This window comes from Pteropus vampyrus, unplaced genomic scaffold (assembly GCF_000151845.1).
Source record: "Pteropus vampyrus isolate Shadow unplaced genomic scaffold, Pvam_2.0 Scaffold161, whole genome shotgun sequence".
Lineage (NCBI taxonomy): Eukaryota > Metazoa > Chordata > Mammalia > Chiroptera > Pteropodidae > Pteropus > Pteropus vampyrus.
The window spans coordinates 31,724-41,933 of record NW_011888942.1 but is presented as its reverse complement, the minus strand read 5'-3'; the positions used below and the strand labels follow the sequence as shown (position 1 = coordinate 41,933).

The 10,210-nt window shown below is 29.8% G+C and overlaps 1 pseudogene; it reads left to right on the top strand.

The window, feature by feature from the left end:
• Positions 1–3,584: 3,584 nt before the first annotated feature.
• LOC111745705 lies at positions 3,585–3,703 on the top strand (annotated as a pseudogene).
• The last annotated feature ends 6,507 nt before the right edge of the window (positions 3,704–10,210 follow it).

Genomic DNA, 10,210 nt, shown 5'->3' with positions numbered 1-10,210 from the left:
TCAGATCATCAGCCATTATATTCTCACAGGAGCACTGTTGCTATAGAGAACAGATTTGCCTTCCCATGTGAAACAACCAGAAAAAAAAAAAAAAGAACAAATTAATGAAACAAAAATGCTCATGACATTGGATATCAAGCTAATTCCTAACATACGGGGAAAGAAAAAAAAAGAGGGACAACTATGATTGTCTCCAGAATTCTCCCTAGACAGTGTTTAGAAGCCAAAGCACAAGGAGAGCAAAGCCAGGCAGACCCTTTGAATTGAAAAGACAGATCAGTGGCTGAGAGCCTCAGGCACCTAGAGTTTACAGGGCAGAATACTGGAAGGAACTATGAAAATCTATAAAACTTTCTCCTTGTTGTTTTGGTGAGTACTGATCAATATGTGAAGAATGTAAGGAAACTATAAGAGGTTTGGGAAATAGCATCTGAAAGGGATTAGAAAGGAAAATCATCAGAATTCACACGAGGAAATGATTGTGGCCTATTCCCATAAGCCAGAGTTTATTCAGTAATGGAGAAAAAATAACATCCAACACTATGATAAGCTCACTTAAGAAAGTTTACGAACCAATATTCCAAAAGATTAAATAATTTCAAATAACTTAACCTCAACTCATCACAGACTAAAACTCAATATTATTCATAGTAATTTGAAAATATCCAGCACCCAATAAGAGAAGCTTTATAATTGCTGGTATTTAAAACAAATAAAACATGGCACAGATGGTAATAAAAAAGTAGCACAAAAAGGCAAATAAGAATAAGGAGGAAATATAAATCAATTGAAGCTGAAAGAAAAAAGAGAAGCAAATAACCACTATCAGAAATGAAAGAGGAGCCATCACTACGGATCCTACGTACAGTAAAAGGATAATAAAGAAATATTATGAACAACTCTATGCCCACAAATTTAATAATATAGATATAATGTCATGGACCAATTTCTTTAAAGGCACAGCTACCAAACCTCACACAAGGCAGTGAAGATAAACTACATAGGCCTACATTGATTAAAGAAATTGAATGATGATTAATAAGCTTCCATACAGAAAGTATTAGGCCCAGATGAGCTTTCTAGTATATTCTAACAAATACTGAAGGAAGAAACTACTCTAATTTTCTATAATTTCTTCTAGAAGATAAAGGCAAATGGACTAAATCTTACTTTGCTCCATGAGCCAGTATTACTCTAATATCAAAACCAGAAAGACATTATGAAAAACTGTATATCAGCAACTCTCATGAACACAGATGCAACAATCCTTAACAAAATAATAGCAAATAGAATCTAACAATGTATAAAAAAATTTATAAACCACAACCAAGTGAGATTTATTCCAGATATGCAAGGTTGGTGCAACATTCAAAAATCAATTAATATAATCAATCATATTAACAAGCTAAAGAAGAAAAATCACATAATCATATCCACTGATGCATCAAAAGCCTTTGACAAAATCCAATACCCATTCATAATTAAAAAAAAAAGAAACAACTCTTAGTACAAAAGAGAAGTCCCTCAACTTGATAAAGAACATTGATAAAACACATACAACTGGCATTATACTTAATGTGAGAAACTAGTTACTTTCCCAATAAGCTCAGGAAAAAGGCAAGTATGTATATTTTCACACATAATATTCAGCATCATACTAGAAGTCTTAGATAATACAATACAATAATAAAAGGAAATAAGATGTATACAGATTGGGAAGGAAGAAATAAAATGGCCTTTGTTCACAGATGACAATATTGTCTAAGTGGAAGACCCAAAGAATCAACAGAAATACTCCTAACTAATAAACAATTATAACGAGGTTGCAAGATATACGATTAACATACTAAAGTCAATTGCTTTATTATATACCAGCAATAAAAAATAGGTATTTGAAAATAAAAACACAGTATCATTTACATTAGTACCAAAAAAAATTGCATACTTTGTTGTAAATCTAACAAAATACTTATAAGATCTATGTGAGAAAAACTATAAAATTCTGATTAAGAAATCAAAGATCTAAATAATTTAAGTACATGTATAGAAAGACTCGTTATTGTCAAAATGTCAGTTTCTCTCAACTTGATATACAGATTTGACACAAAACCAATCAAAAATCCTAGTAAGTTATTTTGTGAATATCAACAAACTGATTCTAAGATTTATAAAGAGAGACAAAAGATCCAGCATAGCCAACACAAGACTGAAGGAGAACAACAAAGTGAGGACTGACTCTAACTGGCTTTAAAACTTAACGATAAAGCTACAGTAATCAGGCATGGTATGAGCAAGAATATAGACAACAGATTCGTGGAATGGAATCAAGAATACAGAAATAGATCCATAGATGTATATTGTTTGCTGATTACTTACAAAGGTGCATAGTCAATTCAATGGAGAATGGCTTGTCAGTAAATGGTTCTGAAACAATTAGGTATCTGTATGACCTTACTCCATATGGAAAAAAATAACTCAAAATTCATTATAAACTAAATGTAAACCTAAAGTTATAAAATTCTATAAGAAAACATAGGATAAAATATTTATGTTCTTGAGTTAGGCAAAGAGTTTTGAGATAAGCCACCAAAACAATGTATAAAAGGAAAATAAATGTCATATTGTAATTCTCAAAATTAGTAATCCATGCTAGTTATAAGACATATTTAGAAAAAAATAAAAAGACAAACCCTAGAATGAGAAAGAATATTTGCACATCACATATCTGATAACATACTGATATCTGGAATAATAATGAACTCTCAAAAGTCAATTAAAAGAAAGCAAACAGCTCAATAGAAATGGTCAAACTATCTGAACAGATATTGCACCAAAGAAGGTATGCAAACGTAAATAAGTACATAAAGTGATGCTGAACACTATTAGTCATGGACAAATACAATTATTTCATGTATGTATTAATCAAATAAAAATTATGGCTCACCTATTATGTACCAATAATTATATTACATACAGAGAATCAGATCTGAGAGAGATAAGAGGTTACCCTTGTGCCTACAGTCCAATGAGATCACTGACACAAACTCAAATAGCATAATTAAAATCAATAAAATATCATAAAAAACAGTAGATTAAAAATGACACAGCCAAGAGATTGCATTTGATATGATTTTAAATTTAATAAATCCTTAATATGAATAACAAAGAAAATAATTAACCAATTTCAGGAATACAAAAGGTGCTATCACTCTAGATGATATAAAGTTTGATAAAATAATAAGGCAATGTCGTAAATAAATTTATGTCAATAAAGTTGCCAAATTAAAGAAAATAGACTTATTTTATGAAAAATATAGCCTTCTATATTTGGCACAGAATAAATAAAAAATATAAATAGTCCTATATTTGTTAAGTAAATTTAATTTTTCATGATGACAGTACCAGATTGTTTTACAGGTGAATTTTAATATGTATTTGAAAAAACAATATTAATTTTATATAAACTATTTATGAGATCATAATTCTCTGTTATAGACTGCATTGTGTCACAACCCTTCCCTCAAAATCATAGATTTAAGCTCTTATCTCCAATGTGGTTGTATTTAAAAATAAGGCCTTTAAGAGTCTATGGCCATGCTACCCTGAACAAGCCTGATCTCATCTGATCTAAGAAGCTAAGCAGGGTTGGGCCTGGTTAGTACTTGGATGGAAGACCACCTAGGAATACCAGGTGCTGTAGGCATAAAGAATAAAAAAAATAAGGGATTATAAACTGACAAGGTCCTTGCAATCTGTGAATTCAACCAAGGTTTGTCTTGTCTAAAAATATAAAATAAAATAAGGCCTTTAAGAAGATGCTTAAGGTTAAATAAGGTTTTAGGGTAACCCAATGGGACTAGTGTCATTATAAGAAGAGGGAGGAACACCAGGAATGTACACACCCAGAGCAATGCCAACAGAAGACATCTTGAGAAGATAGTTGTTTGCTAGCCAAAGGCAGAGGCTTCAGGAGAAACAGAGCTGGTGAACATCTCGATCTTGGACTTCTAGCCTTCAGAACTATGAGAAAATAAATTTCTGTTGTTTAAAAAAAAATGAAATGGAATGTGCAAAATGCACATAATGATGTATATAAACAAATGAATAGAAAAAAACTATTTATGGAGGACCTAATTATACTTGGAAGGTTTGGAAGACATGCCAAAAAAATATTTTTATGCTAAGAACGAAAAGATAGTAAATATGTAAGCAAGTAAGATATGTATGATTTGGGGTGGATGAGATAAGGGTCTAAAATTATGGAGAGAATAGGCAGGAGAATGAAAGCCGAAGCCAGAGACCTCCCTTAGGACCTCCCTGAAACACTCACTTAACTGTTAAAAATTACCTTTACATCCTGGAATACGAAGAAGTAAAAACTGCAAAAACAACCTCTAGTTTAGTCTGGTCAGTAGCATCTGCGCAGTTAGTACTTGTATTGACCTTCCTTGACCTCAGTCTCATTATACCAGCATTATAATATCATACATGTGCCTGGAAGTTCATACATCTAATTATAACAGACTGAATTCTGGGTAACCGCATGGGCAGTAAACAAAAGGTTATATAATAGCAGGATGTCAATCAACACAACCTCACATGCCAATTATCTAACACCACCCATGTAGCCACCTATCATGATCATAATATAAGGTGTACTTCTTGAAATCAGCGGGGCTGCAGTTATCTCTGGCATAGCTCGTTTCTCTCCTGAAATGTACTTTAGTAAATATTACTTTTCCTAAACTTCTGTGTTCTTTACTGCATTGGTGGAAAGATCTGAGTTCTCTCACTGCCCCTTGGCGGCAATATTATTTTCTTATGTTCTCTCATCTCTAGTCTTAAAAAGGCAGTTTGTAAAAAAACTTTTTAATTTTTTGGGACCATAGCATTAATACACTGTATTTAATACTTTCAGCAGAAAATCTTTGCTTGAATTTTAATAAAATTTACTTTGTTCAAATACTATAAAAGATTTTTAAATTTCTCAATATTTCTTATTCCTTTTCTACCTGGAACTAGTTATTTGGGCATATCTATCTATCCATATCTATAGCTACATCTACATCTATGCCTACATTTATCACCACTCTCTCATAACAAAAATCCTAATTTCTTAATTAATTTAACTTTTATGATATGTTACATATGATAATTTCTACAAATGACACAGCTCACAGTTCACAGCACACAGGTATTTTTAGGCCACTCTAAGAATTGTCTCAAACATTGTAACTACATCTTTTTTCCCCACACTTGTGTTTCCTTTTCTTCCTCATTCACATGCAATTTTTTTTTCCTTCAGATTACTTTGTTTAAATAAAATACATTTCAATTTTAAAAGTGCTACACATTCCTTAAAGGAAGTTTGAACAATGTAGACAATTTTATAGAAGAAATAATCACATTAATCTTTATTTAAAGAAAAACACTATTGTATTTTAGGTGTTTTCTCAGTTTTTTAAATCTAAGTTTTCATTAGTTTGGAGATTTCCTCTGCACCATTTTAAACATTTTACATTTTATGTTTTACATGTATTTTTCCATCACAATTAAAATAATAAAAGCACTTTTTTTCAATGATTATGGTCTTACTAAATACATGCTTAAATTTTAAGAAACTCTATCAAATAGATATTATCAACTTCATGTTAGAAAAGTTGAAGCAGAGCTTCATATCTCATGTAGCACAGTTTGGAACCCAGGTCTTTCATGATCATGATTCTAACTATTCAACATTGCAATCCTACATTCTAAATATTTTTATATTATTACATAAGTTAGTGTCAAGAATTTTATAAATTCTTGTATTAAATTTTAAAATATATAAATAGAAATAGAACCACTACGAAGGTCTGAAGATAAACTATTAGTTCTGAGTCATGTAACCAAACATGACACCGAAAACTCTAAGGTAAGTAGTAAAATCTCATAAATTCTTATACATTTTTTCATTTACAAGTCTTGCTTTATAGGCGTATATCTTCCTAGTCAAAATAATATCACATAAAAATGTATCAATTAAAGTAAATAAAACATCAAATGTAAGAAAATATAGGCTTATACACAACAAAATATTGCTTCATCACAAATATTTTTAGCATGGTCTTTGTCATGATTTTGAAAATGTCTATTATTTGGGTCTCCATAGTAAACTGGCTGATTCTGTCAAAAATTCTAATTTATCATTCTTTAGTCTGCAATTAGTTTAAATTTGGATAATCTTCTGCTGCAAGTACAATAACGAAGACTATAAAATAATCTAATAAAGAACTCACGTTGACTATTATACCAAATTCTGCTGTAGCATATTTTTATTTTATTTTAAATATATCGATTTTAATTTTATATCAATTTTTCATTTTAATATTTTAAAGGAGTGATTGAAACTTTTTATATTATAATAAAATATTTTATATATTCTGGGAATTTCTATCATATATTTTTATAAATTCTAATTAATTAGGTTGGGCTTATAAATGCAAATAATGTCAACAGATAGTAGATAGCTGGCCCTTCAAATCTCATGTGTCTGCAATAAAATAGGTAGTAACGGATGAAAAATAATGAACTATGTCTCATTGGTAGGAAAACAAAGTTTTGAGAATGTCTCAGTCGTAAATATGTAAAATCAGAACGTACATATTATGCTGAATTTTATCTTGATAAGAATTGAGACTAGGGTGTCTTATTTTACATTGTTCTTGGTGTTTGAAATATATTTTAAATCAGTTTTAGTCTAGCTTTTACAATAATAGCTTATAGTTTTTACATGCTATAGTTTAGATATGGATATACAAATTTATTTACATGTATATATATTTATATATATACACATATATTAGAGTTTTTTATAGTTTAAAATTACATATGTAATTCTGGCAAAGTCTGCTCCCTAACTTTGGCTAAAATTTGCCATCTAATATTGTCATATAGTTTTCATGCCTCAGTCATATCAATAATTTCTAATTAAATTCTTGATAAGTTCACATCAGATGGACCCCAGTACAATCCATAAGATACATCAACTTAGTTCTACCACAGATAGGAAAAGATATAAATAGCATAAAGTAAGAGTGGGAAATTCCTCTTTGATAATAAATTTCAGAGTAGTCAAATATGAATAATGGCATATTTCATATTTTAAAATGCTTCCTGTTTTGAGATTTTATATTTTGGAAAAATTATCTGACTAAAAAATAGAAACTGGAAGAATTTTGTTTTGCCCGTGTAATTTATTTTTTAGAAGCTCAGTGACAATGGTTGAATAATAGTGCATCTTCTAGTGAAATATCAGATTTGTTTATTACATTTTCAAATGGTGCCCTAATCAAAGAATACTTTTGGAGTCATTACTTGTTTGAGACCATTAGAAAAGATTTATTGATTTTCATTTTTATACCAATTATATGGATGTTAGTTAGTTACCATTTAAAATAATTTATGTTGAATTTAAGCAAATGTATTATGTTAGCGATAAAATGCATCACTAGACCTTTCAGTCATACTTGTATAAAATTGTGTGAAAGGTCTTATTAGCTAAAGGCTTTTTCTTTTTCTTAAGTGGCTTATAATATACTTTTCATGAGATCCTATTTAATCTGTCATAAATTCTGATTCATAATAAAGTTCTAACTCTTTCTAATCAGCAATACATGGTAATAAGTAAAAGAACAGTCAAGTGTCTTAGCCATTTTTTACTGCTTTTTTATTCTTCTGAATTAGTTATTGTTTCTCAACTTTCCAAGGTGCACCTTTATTTCAAACTGTACCATATGGATGTAGATAGATGGATGTGCCTTTCAAATTAAAGTTCTGGAATATCAACAAAGAAGTATTTTGTAGGTTTAAAACACAAATCTAACCGATGTCGAATTTTTCATGATAGTTATTAAAACAAATTTCAAATACAAATATGAAAATTAATGGTACAGTTATAGCCTTATGTAAATTTTAGAATAATCTTTCCTATATTTACAAAAACATTGCTGGGTGTGTGTCAAAGCTTTTATTACTTTGGGGCAAATTGACATCTTTCCTGCAATAACTCTTTAACACATTAGCAGGTTATATCTCTCCATTTATTTCGATTTTCCTTGATTTTTTTTTACCATTTGATGTAATGTTTGGCGTATTTATCACTACTGGTGTTGGATAAATAAGAATCTTAGTGTAAAGTAGATACATTATGAAGGTTCTGTGGGTTTTATTTTTTATTTTTATTTTTTTGTTCTGTGGTTTTTAAATGCTCATTTAGCACAATGGAATAGAATTCAGAAGAAAACTGATATACTATCTTGGCCTTAATAACACATAGAATGGACTCAGAGACAGAAAATTCATCTACCAGTTTTCCAAATTTACTGAGTTCTGCAATCTCAGTATCCTACCACCCAATGTATTTTTTTTCCTATTGGGTTGCCAAAGGACCAACCAAGTCCAGAAGTTCTGCTCCATCTTGTGGCCTGTTTGTGCCGACACCCTTCCTGTCCCAGTGAGGCATGAAGTCTACTGATAAATAGCATCCCATTGTTACCCACTGAGTAGCAGTGTATGAATGAAACTTAGTTAATGATTCCATCTGGAAAAAAATCTGAACTATTACATTTGAATATCTGTACATTGTGGTTTTAGCTAAAATGTGCAGTGAGTAAAAAAAAAAAAAATTCTACAAACCAAATCAGTAAACTTCATTCCCTCACATATATACTAGAAATTATAGCACTGGTATTTTGCCTGTGGGCTATGAGTTTATTCCTTGATTCTTTTAATCTGTATTTTTTTGGTTTTAAGCATTCGAATCCTGTACATGCTTTGTTAGATTTCTATCTAATAATTTCATGTTTGAGTGACTATTAATGGTATTATATTTTAAATTCAGTGTCCATGTGTTCATCACTATTACACAGAAATAAAATTTATTTTATCTTGTATCTTGCAAACTTTATGAATTCACTTACTAGTTTTAAAATTTTGTAGGTTTCTTGGGATTTTCTATACACAAACATATCATCTGCAAATAAAGACAATTTTGTTCTTTTTAATTTGCATTCTTTTTATTTCATTTTTTTGACTTTTTGCACTGGCTGGATCTTCCAGAACTCTGTTAAATAAGAGAACAGTCATCCTTGTCATGTTCCCAGTTACAAGAGGAAGCATTCAATCTTTCACTATTAAATATAATATTAGTTGGATGTATTTTCTTTTTTCCCCAATTGCTCTAACTAGAATTTCTGGTAAAACATTGAACAGAAGAGGTGAGAGCTGTCATCCTTGTTTTCTTATTCCTGATCTTAGGGGGAAAATATCTAGTCTTTTACCATTAAGTATAATGTTAGCTCTGGGATGTTCATAGATTATCTTTATTATGTTGAGGAATTTTCCATCTAGTTCATTGAGTCCTTTTATCATGAAAGGGTATTGGATTTTGTCAAATGTCTTTTCTGTATCTATTGATATGATCATGTGATTTTTGTTTTTTATTCTTTTAATGTTATATTAATTGATCTCTTACATCCTTGGAATAAATCTTACTTAGACGTGGTATATAATTTTTAAACTTATTGCTGGATTTAGTTTGCTAATTCTGTTGAGGATATTTGCATTCTTATACAAAAAAGGAATTTGTTTTTTGTACTGTTTTCTTTCCTTGTGATGTCTTTGATAGTTTCAGTATTAGAATAAAACTGACCTTAAAAAATGACTTAAAAAGTCATTCTTTATGTTTCGAAAGAGTTTCTGAACTTGTTATTCATTCTTATTTAAATGTTTGATAGAATTCAGCAGTCTGGGCATAAGCTTTGTTTCGTAGGTAGTTCTTTAAATTATTATTTTATTATTACTAATAGTAAATAACTAGCAAATCATAAATAAAACATTTTTATTACTATTTGAATCTCTTCACATGTTAAAGGTCTATTTATATTGTCCATTTCCTATTGTTTTATTTCTATTTCTTACTATTGAGATACTTTGGCAATTTGTTTCTTTTTAGGAATGTGTCTATTTCATCAAAGTAATTTATTGGCTTCTAATTATTCATAATATTCCTGTATAATGCTGTCTATTTCTGTAAGGACCATAGTAATCTTTCCTCTTTCATATCTGATTCTAGTTATTTGAGCTTTCTCTTATTTTTCTTAGAAATCTAGCTAACCCTGTGTCAATTTTGTTGATTTTCAAAAAACAATTTATTTCACTTTTTACATTG